Genomic DNA, 15,401 nt, shown 5'->3' with positions numbered 1-15,401 from the left:
AGGGGTGTCCCAAATAGTTTGGCAATATAGTGTACCTTCTATAACTGTAAACTGTCTAAGTGTGTTTTTAATTTAAATCTCAGCAAGTATGCAATCCTCACCCTCTGGGTCTACATTCAAATTTACATCATTCTGTACTAACTGTATTTCACTGGAACATCCAGACAGTACGTCATTACAATAACAATAATATGTTTTTTAATTGTTTTTTTCTTTACATTATGTTTCTTATCAATATTTCTCAGATGGAAAAAAGTCTAATGTTATAATATTTACATGAACTTCAATAAAGAATGAAGTCATGCACAAACTTTCTGCATATGATCTAACTAATAGGCCATCCAAAGGTACTACGTAATCAGAAAGCTTAATTCTAACTGTCGGTGTTCTGTGTAGGAATACTTCAGTCATGTCAGAATTAAATATGATGAAGTTACCCAGTTGACGCAAGAGCAGCGGGCCTTGGGGAGCCAAGCTTTTCTTTTGTACTCATAGAGAATTATTTCTCAAGATCATGTCTAAAAGACATGAGCCAGGCAAGAACTATTCTCTTAAATCCAACAAAGGTTATCTCTGACACTGTGCATTATCATAATCAATATCATCAACATAAAAATGGTCATGTTCGAAAATGTGAAAGGCCAAACCACTGAAAAGGACAGTTAAAGCAATAATTACACTTTTAAGCTTGAATGTACAAAATAATCTGAAAATGCTATTAATCTGTAATGTTGTATCTAATCTAGGATTATCTTGCTATTGAGTATGAATATTCATGCTGAGCTTTTTCAAAAAGCTTGTTAATGACTAAATTCCTACTTTTATCTCTGCCATGTTTATGATTTTTGGCAGTTAATAAAGGAAATTCATCTAATTATTTCTTTACAGAGGATATTAATATCTCCAGACTCTGTTAAAGCTGCAGGTATTTGCGATGTAAATTATGAAACCAAAATAAATTTTTGTCATATCTTTTTCCATATCTTTAAAAGTAATATAGCAACCAAGATAGAAATGTTGAGTGTGAAAAGTGTGAAACACCCTTAACAAATACTTTCATAAAGCACCAACTTAGCATGTGTTGATTTGGCAGTGTTATTCTACTTTTTCCTTGAAAAAATACTCCAGATCTATAAAGAAATATCCCCTGTGCACCTTTTGAAGTAATTCCACAGGTTGGACCATTTCAAAGTTATTAATTTATTAACCTAGATTTGTGCTTTTGGTTAATATCATACAGGAAGGTGAAATTTTCCTTCATCTTCAGCTAAAGTATTTGCAGCTATTCATGATTCCCTCTATCTTGACTAGAGCCCCAGTCCCCCTGAGGAGAAGCAGCATAGACATTTTTGAATTAAATGTATATTTAAGAAGAAGAAGAAGTTCTACCCTTGTCTCATTAGAACACAATATAATTTGTCATGTGGTGATTAACCTACCCCATAGCCCAGACATGTGGAGAATACGAGAGGTTGTTGCAGGAGTGACCAGTACTTGCCAGATTTTCCTGTAGATCAGACCTGGGCAGACCACATCTGGCCCTTTGGCTGTCTCTGTCTGGCCCACGTGAAGTCAATCAGAAATTAGAAATCAAATGTAAATAAGTGTACATGAACACATGTACATGTGTTCACACAGGTAAATACATGCTGGACTGAAATGGGGAAAAAGTGGCAGGTGTTACAACACATTGTTGTTTAAATCTTACAAGGTAAAGTGCTTGACTTTTAAAGCAGATAAAATTGGAATTTTTCCATTTATTTTTCCATTTTCCATTTGCATATCCACGTCATTCAAACAGACTTCAGGGCACTTGTTCAAGCCCAAGACAGACTAGATTTTTCTGAGTGAACAAGAAAAACAACTGAAAATTGTATTGTAAACTATTCATTTATTTCGTTTTTAATAAAAGAAAATTAGATTGAGCAAAATTAAGTTCAGTCTATTGGTTTGACCATAAACAACACTCCCAGTTTCTCCCCTTATAGGAAAATGAATTTCCCACGCTTGCTGTAGATCATTTAATGTTCTATTTGTCTGTTTGTCAATTGTGGAGGGATGTCATGTTCTTGGCAATGTCATTCTCCACTTGATGATTCCTTTCCCAGTGTTCCATGGTACATCTAATATTTTGGTAATTTTTTTGTACCCCTCTCCTGACAGATATCTTTCAACAATGAGAACACATAAATGTGGGCCATGGCTATGTGGACCATGGCTTCAGCTGTCAGATAAAACTAAGATGATGTCAAGAAAATCACTTTATCCAATGACCACCAGAAACATTGTGTGAATTATACTATTCAAGTCTCGTTTGTGGTGCCATTTTTTTTTGTTTTTTAATATGCTCTTGGTTTATAAATGACACTTAAAATGGTTAATACTTTAAGTTCCCCAAATAAGTATGTCACAGAATGTATGGTGTTATTTTCAATTAGTCTTTTAGGAAGTGTGTAATATGGAGGATTTACTGTGTTCATTACATTGTCAGGTGGCAGAGACAGTGACAGTTGCAGGTTACGAATCTTTAAGTTAACAATGGCAAACAAATTCAAATCAAGGAGCAGAAGCAAAGTCAGCAAACAGGCAGAAGTCAGGCAATATGCAAACAGTCACTTTTGCAAGAGACAGAGACATAAACCCAGAACCAGAAACATAGTTGTAACCAAAAGACATAAGGCTGTGTATATTGTAGCTGGCCCTCTCTTTATCTCCTTCACAATTGAATCCTAGGATAGGCCAATTGTCCTTCAATGTCCAGATGGGTTAGGGGTGTGGAAGGTGGATATTTTTAGATAGGGCATGACTGGCTTGAGCTCTGTAATGTAGATTTGTGCGAGATGACAGTGTGAAGGGGCCAATATAGCGGTGTATGAGTTTCTTACATCCATCATGGAGAGCCACACTCTATAACTAATTATATATATTATATGGTAGGGCATTATGAGGTCTTTCTGTGAATTTCTTGATTCTTTGGGTTTCAGCTTCTAGCTGTTCACTGCTCTTGAACCATTAAGCTCTCAAGAAGCTTCACCATATACTTACTATATCTTCTGGAATCTCATAATTTCTGAATATATGGGTGAAGATGAGCTCAGCAGTTTTGAAGGCCAAGTAGAGATGAAGAGGGGGCAACAGAGGGAAGGACTTTTCAGTGACCACCATAATGACCATAAAGTTACTTTGGGATCAAGGCAGGACTGAGACATAGTCTAGGACAATGTGACACTATGGTCATTGTGATATGGGAGATGGAAGGCCTGTAGGTAGGGCCCTAGATATCTTGAATTGGGTGAAAATTGTACATAAATACACATAGATACACTTTTGAATATTGGAGAGCATGTGGGGCCACTTGTGTTTTTCATGGAAGAGCAATGTACTTTGCAAGTGCTGAGGTGTCTAGTGGCAAATGAGGTGTGTATTTGATGAGTTTACTCCTTAACTAAGGGGGCACATTTTTTTTCCTGGCTGGACACTGTGGTGTTCTTAGGCTTGGGGTATTCTTCTGCATGCATAAACAATCCACACAGATAGTATTTAATCCGTACTCAAGATTAAACTGGGACACTGGAACCAATAGCCATCAAATTTATACACTTTCAAATGCAACAGTGACATGCCTGTGTGACTTATTCTAAAGCTGTGCAGTGTAGACATAAGAACTGCATTATATATGTCTCCTTGTGCCTGGCTACATATAATACTGATCTGTACCAGTGTGTTATTGAGTCATAAGAGATGATGTAGATTCAGGCTGAAAAAGAACAATGTCTATAGAACAGTGGGGTATTCATGAAGCGAGCGTGTGTTCCAGCATTGTTTGTGGCTGTTGAGCGGTTATAATGTCCATGTTATAATATTTAAATACTGTTTTCAAAATATATCTGGATATCAGCCTTACATCATTTGTTTTGTTGATGTGTATTATTCCCTCATTATTTCACTCACATATAAACAGATAAAAAAGAAGATAAAAGGTCTAGAGTTCAAACAAACCCACCAAAGATATAGCAAAAACCTTAAGAATAAACGATTCAGCTAATCTAATATTTGGTACATTCTTAAAAATAAAGACTGGTGAGCTCAGGAACAGCAAAAGGCTAAGAAAACCATGGAAATTAGCTGTGTTAGATGACAGAAGAATTCTTTCCTGGGTTAAGCAAAAACTCTTCACAAATGTTGGCCAGCTCAAGCACACACTTTAGGAAGTAGATTTATCTGTGTCAAAGTCAACAATCACTTTAACAGAATAATACAGATGGTTGACCACAAGGTGTGACTGTAGTAAATCCTTTTCCTTCCTCTGCCTCATAGGCTCTTTTAACTATGGTCATGTGGTCTTACTGAATGCTGGGTGTCTCATTAGCATACTAAATAAATAGAGGGATATACAGGTGAGGGACCACATCCTTTTGAAACCTGTTGCCTGTAGCATGGTGGAACAAGCTTGGCTGCATTGTGGGAACTCAAGCCTTTTTCTACTGTATGTCCACTCGCTGACAGACTGAATAGTATATTTGTCGGCACTAGAGAAATCTCTGGTTGCATTTCCACTGTGTACATGAAGTGAGGCATCTGTTTGTAGCACATTGACCCCAACACTGCAGATTCAGGTGTTTCACACATTGCTTGTGTGGCTCTGGTACATATTATTAGCAGGCAGCTTTTGTTTTATTGTTTATATTTCTGTGAAGTGCATGCCATTTATTGTTAAGAGTAGTTATTACCAAAAACATTCCTATCATTCCTTAATTGTGCATCATGCACATGTCCTGTATTTTATATGGATTTCTTTTAATTCTATGATACAATTTGTTCTTTCATTGATTAGGATTTTATTTTTATCTCCAGTTTTATTTGAATTTGTTGTGATTTTATTAATATACTTCTATTATACTTTTTTCTTTTTGGTAATGTTCATTTAGTTTTTAACCCCTTTGAGGTAACAAAGAGGTATTCCTCTTTGTGACAGATACCATTCAGTTTGATCTTTTGCATGATTTTTGTGTGCTTTGAGTTAATGCTTCAGTCTTTACTAAGCTCTGTGTGCATGTGTGTAGTGTGATCTGGTTGTTGCTTAAAATTTTCATCAATATAAAAAGAAGGAAATAAATGGACTGAATGTATTTCACATTTATTGATGAAATTGCAGTTTGCCACAATACATATTTAACAATATTTGCCACAGCATTCACTATTGAGCCCAATGTGTTTTATTAGGGTTATATTAGGGTTATTTTTTGATTATTGCAAACACATCTTCTTGCCCTGTAGAGCAAAAGTCCCAGGGTGGGAGTCCCAGGGTGGCATAACCATTTCTTTTCATATTACTTTATATATCTCATTCTAGATTTTGCTGATAAAGTTAACACCCTCCATCTCTATGCTTGCCATAAACAATCAGTATGCTTCACAGATAGGAAGGCCGATTAGTTTGTGACAATTTCCTGTGTGCACAGATGAGACAAAGATAATCTCATACTAGAGTAATAGGAAGAGAATAGTATGAAGAAGGAAAGGAATTGCTCAGGAGCTGAAGCTTACCACCTCATTTTTTGCTGTGGGCATGTATGCCTGCCAGTGAACCTGGTACCCTTGAATTTATTGAATGTGTGACTGCTGAAAACAACAGCAGTATGAATTCAGAACTGTATAGATTAAGACTTGTCCATAGATGTATCTTAAAACAGAATAACAACTCTAAATGTGACTCCAAATGGTTGCAAGGCCAGTGCTTCAGGGTACAGATTTGAATCCATATTGGAGATCAGTAGTTTGGATGTGATTTTTTTTTGTGTACATATATAAACCTAAGAACATGAAGGAGCTTCAATTACAAGTATCTCAAACCTCAGGAATTGCTGTTAGAAATTGTGTTCTAATAAGTGAAATTGGGAATAAAACTTTCATGCTTATTGTGATAAAACAATGGCAGTTTGGCAAATGTTCCCAGATTTCTAAGCTTAAAATATTTCTAATTTGTCCGTGGTATTTTATGTTAGGCTCTATAGTGTATTAAATTTTCAGGGAGGGTGCCAATAATTCTGAATTTAATTATATAATGATAGCTATTTAGCTACATGCTTTTGGTGCTGTCTCCAACATTTTGGGACTGAAACGCCTAAATGTGCTCTTAAAGATTTCCTTTACGAGAAATTCGCAAATTCTTATCAGGGCTAAATGAGAATACGGCAGCCCCTTTAGCATTAACACCTGTCCAGCCTTGATGCGCGCTCCCGCTCCACAGTCACTTTCAATGTGTGTGAAACGGGAGCGCGCGCGTGGGATGAGCGGGTGCGCGCTCCGTTGAGGAAACGGCCGTTTCGAAGACAGCCGGGTACAAGCGAGGACATCTACATTACACTCACCAGTACCGCATATTAAACCGAGATCTGCTCGTCCTGTTCTACATCACGACAGAGGAATACGGGGTGAAATTGGTGCTTCTGCAGGTAAGAAGCAAAACGTCGATTGCGATCATTCCGCGGTTCATGCGTGCCGGACGCAGCGGCCTCACCGCACAGGCTAAAGGCAGGTGCACGGATAAAAAAAGACAACACGTAAAGCCTGTGATTCTGCGGTTTCTGTACTAAACACGGGATTTGAAGATGACCGAGTTGATCTGGTAATCCCCAGTTTTTCCTCTTCATTCTCAGTCTCACTTGCGCATCGCTCCGTGATGCGGTGTCATCTTTTGCTTGTCTGCGCAAATTATAAACAAGCTGTCCTATTCGTAGAAATGCGCTGGATGTTTGTAAGAAAGAGTTTGAAAAACCTCGTGTCTTGACTACACGAACGGAACAGCCTCTATATTGAAATATGGGCTTATTTAAGGCTGATAAGTTGTTTCTAAGGCCGAATCCAGCCGCATGGTGGGAGGGGGAGATATAAATGGGAGGATGCTCGGAGTGAATTTCGCCCGTCTGTCTCTGCGTGAAAGGGGCCTATAGTGCTGGAGATGCAGAAGTTTATTATAAACTAATTACAATAAAATGATTGTTGGTTTAACATTGATCCTAAGAATATTAGATTACCTGGTAACTACGTAATATCCTGTTCAGTTAGCAGGGGAGGCTAAAACTTTATGCAGAGGTCAGAGACGCAGTTTATCCTTGTGCCATTTTTGTCGACACAGACGTAATGACCACGTTAAGAAACCACTAAGCTGATTTAATACATTCAGAATGACTCAGAAATCGTTCTATTAAGTACACTTTCCGGTAGGCCTATAATACGTTCCAAGAAAAAAAAAGCAGTGTTACCCTGAAGCTTAAACATTTTGCATTAGTATGGATGTTTTATCTAGAATGCTGCATGTAGTGTATTTTTAATGATTCACTTTAAAAGGTTTAATTACGTACCTTGAATCATTTAAAAGATACACTATTTCAACGTTTCCAATAGAAAAAGATAACCATAATAAATGTATAAATGTATAAAAGGTAAGGGTGCCACCCTAACTACAAAGAAGGGTAAAGTACCCGTTTTGTCTGAAAGTGTAGAGACTCATACAGATAACAGCTTATTGCAAGATCTTTAACAGTGGCTATGATGATGAGACAGTATGTAGAATTCAGTACATGGTAAATCTACATCACAGTTTTGTGTATTTCATAGTATCCGCTTACAGGAAATGATTTTAAACATTGTATTACAACTACATGTCTGATCTCACAGGAAATGTCATTGCTGTCAAAAGAGAAAGAGCAATATTCTGAACTGTTAACATTTGTCATTTTTTACATGAATTGATTTGTAACAATTATTACTTATGCATGGGCATGTGTGGGCAGAAACTGTTATACTAGAATTATTTGCTAGGGAAAATAGAGATGATCTCTTTTTAAAGAAGCTTTTGACCTTTATTGGGTTACTTTGATTTTGTCTGATATATTGAGAAAACTAATGTTATAATATACAGATAGATTTGTAGGTGTTTTGTAAGGTATTTCAGTCTTTTCAACAAGAAGCAGGCATGAAAAAAAAACCCCTAAGAAACCAGTACAAAAAGAAAGCAGATACTTTCAAGGATTTATTACATTATGAATAATTCAATTTGCAGCATATTTAGATTTTCAAATATATACTTTCTTTTAAAAGAAATGTAGTTTAGATAGGATACATTTAGAGTTAACATGTCATTCATGTTGACACCTATTATTATAACTTAAAGTCACTTATATAATATGCCCTTTTGTAATGATATCCAGTAGCATGGGAAGCCTTACCAGAATTACTCTGCTGACTGAACAACTTTTCCACCATGAATTAAAAATACAATGAAGCCCACTTAAGATTGTATCTATAGCCATGTGACTTTGCCACAACCCCACTCCCACAGCTCGCCCTGAACTGGACCATTTGGTGTGAATGACCAAGCAATACACGTCATCATCTCTATTCAGATTGCAGTAATATTTTGTTCCACTGAGGCCTAATTTACCCTAAAGTGAAATGTGATCCACGGTGTCTGATCTCCGAATGTTTGATTGTTGACAGAGATCTGTTCACCTGAATGGGCAAGAAAAGATATTAGAGAGTCATTCGGTCTATTGTGTGAGGTTAATTAAAGGAGTCCTTTTATTATGTATTTATGAAAACAATGCAAGAATAATAGTGGATCACATCAGATAAGGATGAAAACTGACTACCAGAGCTCCAATGTGCGGGCAGACCTCAAAAAGTATGACAAATTGTTATTTTGGTGATGGCTAATATTGGCATATTGTATGCATTTGGATTCTAAAATCAAACATCTTATTTTCAATTGTGTATAGAATAGTGTACGTATAGAAACTTGCAGATAGTGACTTGCAGTTTCCCTGCTCGCTCTGAACTGCAGTACCGTAAGTCACCATTAGATGGTGACAATTAAACCACTTTGTGTAGTTCTTGAAATAATGTGTGAAATTGGTATGTTCTGAATTATTTGAATTTAACAAATGTAGTATATTAAACTACAGATTTTATAATCACGGTGTTTTCTTATTTTTGTAAATTGTTTTGTGATTGTAGCTTAAGCAGAGGAGAGTTTATATCTGTTTCATAATTTTCTACCATGTGGATTAATTTGAAGGAATCCTCCTATCTGGTATCTTGTCAGTGATATGGCATAGAGTGGCATTTGTCCTTCCATGCTGGTCCCGGCAGGTACTGGATCTCTGCAATTAAAACAGCATTAGAGGAACCTTCGTATCTCATCTCTTTTTCCAGGAATAATACAATAAATGTCCCTAAGTGAATCCTATAGACAATTCTCTATTTTTTACTGTACGGTATACTCACAGGATAGTATGAGTTTAAATTGTATATTGAAGATTTATTGTTTATATGTGTTTGTGTTTATTATAGCCATGGCTTTCATTGGACTCTTCATGCACTATACCTTTCCGCTCACTTAAGGAACATCCGTATCTTTATATAGCATTGTATTCCCCCACCCTGAAGCTAAGTGCCAAGCAAGCTCAGGTTTCTTATACAGCAACTGGATGCACACCTTTTAGTTTTCTGGCCTTTGTTTTTTTCCAACGGTCTATTTTTAGCTCTGAAACAGCAGCTTGCTCCCAATGAGGGGTGAGTTAGTGTGAGAAGGGTGCATCTGGAGGAGGGCACGATTAAAAAGGATCAGCAAGAGCATTTCACTTGTTTTAACAGAACCTTGTGTATTGTTAGATTGCTCCCGGGCCTTGGAACAACAACGAGCATGGCAAAACAGTATTGGAAGACTCAAAAAACCCAAAAGGCCACTCTGTCTGGGTTCAGTAAATGCGCTGTCTGGTTATGGATTTAAAAAAAATAGTAAAACAAGAATAGAGTGGCAGCTGTTTATGCTCTTGAATCAATGCATTTTGGCCTCTAGCATATGCAAGACTTTCTTTCAATTATTCATGACTGTACTATTACCTAAATCATTGCCTTCCATTTAACACAACATAGTTATGCCTTCTTTGCAACTGAGTGTAATACTCTCATATCTTTCGATTTGTGAATAGGCATTAGTTTGTTATGTCACTTGTAATAACTCATTGATTCTAAAGTAAAACTCATTGGATCAGGTGTTGCTGGGAAGCAGCATGTGTTTGAGTGGCTGTAGTTTTGTTAGTCAAATAAGCTTTAGGGCATGTTTGTGCAGTTCTATCATTTAGGGATGTCAGATCATCATCTATTGTCCTCAGAACACTGAAAAAGCCAGCCCCACCCCCCAAAACTAGTATTCCATTTCTTATTATATATATATATATATATATATATATATATATGTATGTATAATTTTAGTACATCATGTTTTGATTCCATGCTTATCTAAAATGTACACATCAGATCAGGACTCAAACTGATGCCTAACAATTAAGGTAAATACAGTAATCAGTGTCCCTTGAAAGTAAGGTAGTTTTGCAGAAATGCTGGATTTCTGTTGGTAAATTTGATGACTGTCAGCCCTCATCTCTTATAATTGCATGATTCTGTATAATTATTAGCAGCCATTTATGAATGTTGGACCTTCAGCCTGTCACAAATGCATACTAGCTGAATTGTTTGACATTGAAAAAATCTCAGACCTACAGAATTAGACATTAATGCATATGTTTGCAGTAATTGCCTGCAAAGGGCTTTCCTCTTTCATCGTAATCTGTATTTCCATATTCAAGGATTTTCTCTTAAGCTGCAATGGATTCAAAAGAGAAGAAAAGGCTTTACTGTAAAAATGGACTCCAGAAGGGAATACATTTTTTTGTAACTTACATACTTTGTAAGTTGAATATTTTCTGTTGTTATTTCTGGCTAAAATATATGTAAGGCCGTAGTCTCAGATCTAACACACTGATCAAAGTCAGTTTTTTTCTTTTAAAAGCACAAACAACTTGAAACAATGACATATGTCACTTTTGTTCATTTTTATGTGCATCATCAAAGCAAGGTAGCCATCTGGCAGGTATAGTATTTTTTCTCTTGTTTTTTTTTTCACTTTAATGTATGGGAAGAAAAGAATAGCAATATATGAAAATCATGATAATATCTGCGGAAGATTTAGTTTAGGCCTGCAGCTGATGCATTTTCTTCTTGTCACAGAATGCACTATATATGAAACAGCTACCCATAGGGCTGGTGCACACATCTGAAGCTTTAATATTTCTGCCTGTGTCTTTTGAGGACGCATTTCCTCCTTGAGGGACCCTACTAGTCCCTTTGAACCCAACAGCTTTTCTGGACTTACATAAAAATGGATGGTACACTTCCAAATTGCCTGCTATAGTATAAGCACCTAAATTACACTTGAATATTAAGGCATATATTTTCAGTGTGTTGAACAGCATGGATGCATGAGTTATGAAGAGCAGCTTACCTTTCCAGACTGTAGCAGTGAAATGTCACACTTGCTTGTGTAGAGGATGAAAATGTCCTTTATTTTAAAAGAAAAGACAGAGGGAACGGTAGAAAGTGGACGTTTCTGATGACGCATCCTTTACTCTCTGCAGAGCCCAGAGTAGACCTTAATGGAAAATGAAATCAGCTCCAACAGGATATTGAGCACCATCCTACTGTGGCTGCAATATTATTTTAGTTTCAAGACATCATATATTTAGTTGTGCTTATCATTCAGTATTACATTCAGTATTATTCAGTAATACTATTATTTACTGCCACCGTTGAAGCCACAGGCAAGAACACCCAAATAAACAGAAGGGATCAGTATGTACTAAAGTACATACATACAGCCACATAGTCATGGATGTAAGGAATACACCCCTATTCCTCTAAGAACAGCATTACGATTTGCAAGCGATCAGCAAGATGGAGAGTGTTCATATGAAACAAAAATCAAACTGATTAGACCAAATGAGCATTGTTATGTATGGAGAAAAAAAACATACCAGCTGTGAAGCATGGGGATGGCAGTATCATGCTGTAGGGGTGGTTTGCTTCACTAAATAGCATCAACAGGAAGAAGGTCTAGCTAAAAATTCTGAAGCAAGACATGAGACAGTTAAAAATTAAAACATGGTTGTAACTGGGTGTTTCAGCAGGACAATGATCTGAAGCATGACCTGAATTGTGTTAGGAATAGATTACAGCAGAATATTGTAAGAAGCGTGTAGAAGGCTACCTCAAGCGTTTGATACAAATTAAGCAATTACAAGGCAATTCCACCAAATACTAAAAATATTTCAAGTCAAGTCAAGAAGCCTTTATTGTCACGTCACTTTAACCATATATAGCTGGTGCGGTACACAGCGAAATGAAACAACGTTCCTCCAGGACCAAGGTGCTAGATAAAACGCAGAGCTACATAAAACAAAACTGAACTAAGAACTACAAAAACTGACACAGTTTCACTTAAAGTGCATGCGTGCAAACAGTGCAAGACATGAGACAGTGAAAAGCAGACAGTACTATACACTTAAAAACACAATAATACAATACAGAAGTGTACACAGAACAGCAGCCACCAGTGTACTGTATACATTTGTGATATAGTAAACAAGCTGTATCTGTCTCTCAGCTATTATTTTGAAATGACATCTTATAGAAATAAAGTAGAGAACCTAACTGAATTGAAATTAAATATGGAATGTGGAGTTTGAATGTATAAAGCCTTGGAGTATGTAAACATTTGGCATCAGCTCTATTATTCATTTTTGTATGACTTGCAGATTCTCCCAAATATAAATATAAACTTGCATTACTGTATTCATTCTCTCATTTTTCCTTTTGTCTGTTATTCTATCATGGACTGCATGGCATAGCATAAATAATGCATAGCATTATTTATTGTAACAAACAACTATACTTTAAACTTTCCTGACATCTCTGTCAAATGCCAAATGTCCTGCATGTATTTCTGCATCAAGTTAATCATTCTTGTGTAAGGACATGCTTGCATATTCTCTCAACTAATTATAATCTCTCCATGACTTACCTTACTGGCTAAAGCAAGTAGCCCGCATCTTTAATGGTTGCAGATGGACTGTAAACTGCCATAGAAGACCAATTGTAGACTTCATATCAGGACAAATGCTTCAAAGAATCACACTCAGAAGACCGCTGTGAGTAGTTTAAGATCCCATCTGAGGTCAAGAATTGAAAAAACATTGTTGTGTGATATTGCTTCCATTTTTCAGAGTCAAAAGGCAATCTTTAGTTTTGAAGTTTCATATGCCTATGATTTATACTTCATCTATACGTAACTTTATACAAATGGCACTAATATTTGCCTTTAATTTTTTTTTTTTTTTGCAATATTCACAACCTTGTAGTGTGATATCTGGTAGTGATAATTATGAATGAATAATTTATTGTTATGACTATAATCTATACCAATAGTGTAACAAATATAATGTTGGGGCATCATAAGAATATTATCAAAGCATCTTGGCATAGATTTCCTTAGAGAACGGTATTATTTATGAAGATGGAGGCTATCTAACTAATTGACCTAGAATTTCCCATTGCTGTTCAACTGGACTGATATTTAGTGACTGAGAAAGCCATAGCATATGACTTACATCATTTTCATCCTCATCAAACCATCCTGTGGATCAGGATAGAAGTATTTCATCAAATGATATATATGAGCAGTTCAGCTCCCACTTCAAAACAGAATCACCAGTTTTTCCTTTAATTTGTAGCTTCTAATTTTAGTATTTTTTTAAGTATAATGCTCACTAAGAGATAAGAAACATATGGTACATTAAATAAAAATGACTTACTTATGGACAGGAAGTTACTTGTGTGGGGGCGGGGGGTTAAGATGCTACTTGTAGATCAGTTTATGTATATCTGTCTTTTACTGAGATCAATTAGAAATTATTTATTTTGGCCTTAGAATTGTACCACTTATTTAGTAATGTGCTTTCTTTCTGAGTCAGTTTGATTTATTGTATAGTTGATAGCAGGGAATCCGTTAACATAGAGGGTTTGTCTCGCTTTGGTGCTGCTGTTCATCTGACCCTCAGGCTCCTTTTAACCTTTGTGTAAAGTGTTCTTGGCTGGAACTAGGGCCATTTGAGCTCTCATTAAAGGGCAGATGTCTAAAGAAAAGGGTAAAACACATATGGAGATCCATTAGTAAGAAACCCTGAAAACAGATTTGCTGAAAATCATGTTTTAGTAATGTGTATTTATTTCCTTTTATGGACTGCATGATACATTGTTTTATCATTAATATAGTATTATTATTATTTATTATTATTATTATCATGATACTGATGAAATTAAGTGCTATTTTTTTATATTCATTATACTTTTATTTTGTAGCTCACTGCACAATTCAAAACGACAGGTTTCCACATGATTTTTATAAATATAATTACTCATAGTCAATAAAAACAGGCAGGTGTGAATTAATTCATTATTTTAGCTTGTTTTGAAATGTTTAATCGTTGTGCATTCCAAATGTAGCAATATAATAAAACATTTGCCAACATTAATATAATAAAGGAGTAAAAGGTAGATAAAAACATCATGCTGTACTTACGGCCAGTTTAGCTTATGTTGGTTAACCATTACATTATTATTATTATTATTATTATTATTATTATATACCATGTATAATGTATGCCTAGCCAAAATATTCTGTATTTATACCTTTTCTATATGATGTCTGACTGTTTAGGCAAGCTGTTGACTGTTTAGACATCAGTTTATATGACACAATTCAAAATATCTAGATGGTTGTGGCAAACAGATCACTTTTCTTCCTTAGGGACTTAAATAGTAACCAGACCCAGGCCTCTGATCACAAAGCTCCACTTGTTCACAACACCTGCTCTTAGAACAATGGAGGAAAGGTGATTATGTGATATTGAAACCTCTCTTTTTGTCTTAATATATTGTTCCCCATCCCCCATCGCAAAAAACCTGGATATTCCTGCTGGTCTGTGGTAGATAACAAGCAGCGTTAATGGCGTGATGTTACTGGGGTCAAAGGGTCAGGGGTGGAGACCACTATGGCAGAGGGCCATGTGCTAAGAAACAACGCTATTATCTCTAGATGCACACCAGGCATGGCAAGTGACATGTAACAAGCAGCAGGGTCAGTTTGTGGACAAATAACACTGGTTTGGTTCCAAAAGTATAATACTGAAGTGAAAATTTGTGATGTCACAAAGAACAGCTGTAGGATAAGTAATACCTTAAAATACCTTAAAACTGGGGTGTCCAGTCTTATCCACAAAGGACAAGGGCATTGCTTTAAATGAATCAGATCTTTTAAAAAGAAGCCTTTATTTTTGCTACACACAGCATAGCAAAAATCTTTTTCTTCACATTTTCCAGTTTTGGAGGTTGGGGTCAGAGCACAAGGGCAGGTGTGAGGCAGAGAGGGTAAGGACAAAGAGTGGCAGCCTGGCAGTGCTGGGGCTTGAACCCCAACCTTTTGATCAATAACCCAAAGCTGC

At 36.2% G+C, this 15,401-nt stretch overlaps 1 protein-coding gene across 22 annotated transcripts in view; it reads left to right on the top strand.

The window, feature by feature from the left end:
- nfasca (neurofascin homolog (chicken) a) overlaps window positions 1-15,401 on the top strand; it is a 92,027-nt gene that overhangs the window by 5,541 nt on the left and 71,085 nt on the right. For 8 of the 22 annotated variants that reach the window (XM_058374157.1, XM_058374155.1, XM_058374154.1 and 5 more), the window contains exon 1: window positions 6,289-6,455. The exons of 1 other annotated variant lie outside the window; for it this stretch is intronic. The gene's annotated coding sequence lies outside the window, so the exon portion shown is untranslated. Of the gene's footprint in view, window positions 1-6,287; window positions 6,456-6,509; window positions 6,629-15,401 lie in introns of those variants that run through there. 13 more of the 22 variants (XR_009203074.1, XR_009203075.1, XM_058374151.1 and 10 more) reach the window with 4 other exon arrangements.

This window comes from Hemibagrus wyckioides, linkage group LG21 (genome assembly GCF_019097595.1).
Source record: "Hemibagrus wyckioides isolate EC202008001 linkage group LG21, SWU_Hwy_1.0, whole genome shotgun sequence".
NCBI classification, from domain to species: domain Eukaryota; kingdom Metazoa; phylum Chordata; class Actinopteri; order Siluriformes; family Bagridae; genus Hemibagrus; species Hemibagrus wyckioides.
This window is presented reverse-complemented; position numbering and strand designations above follow the sequence as displayed.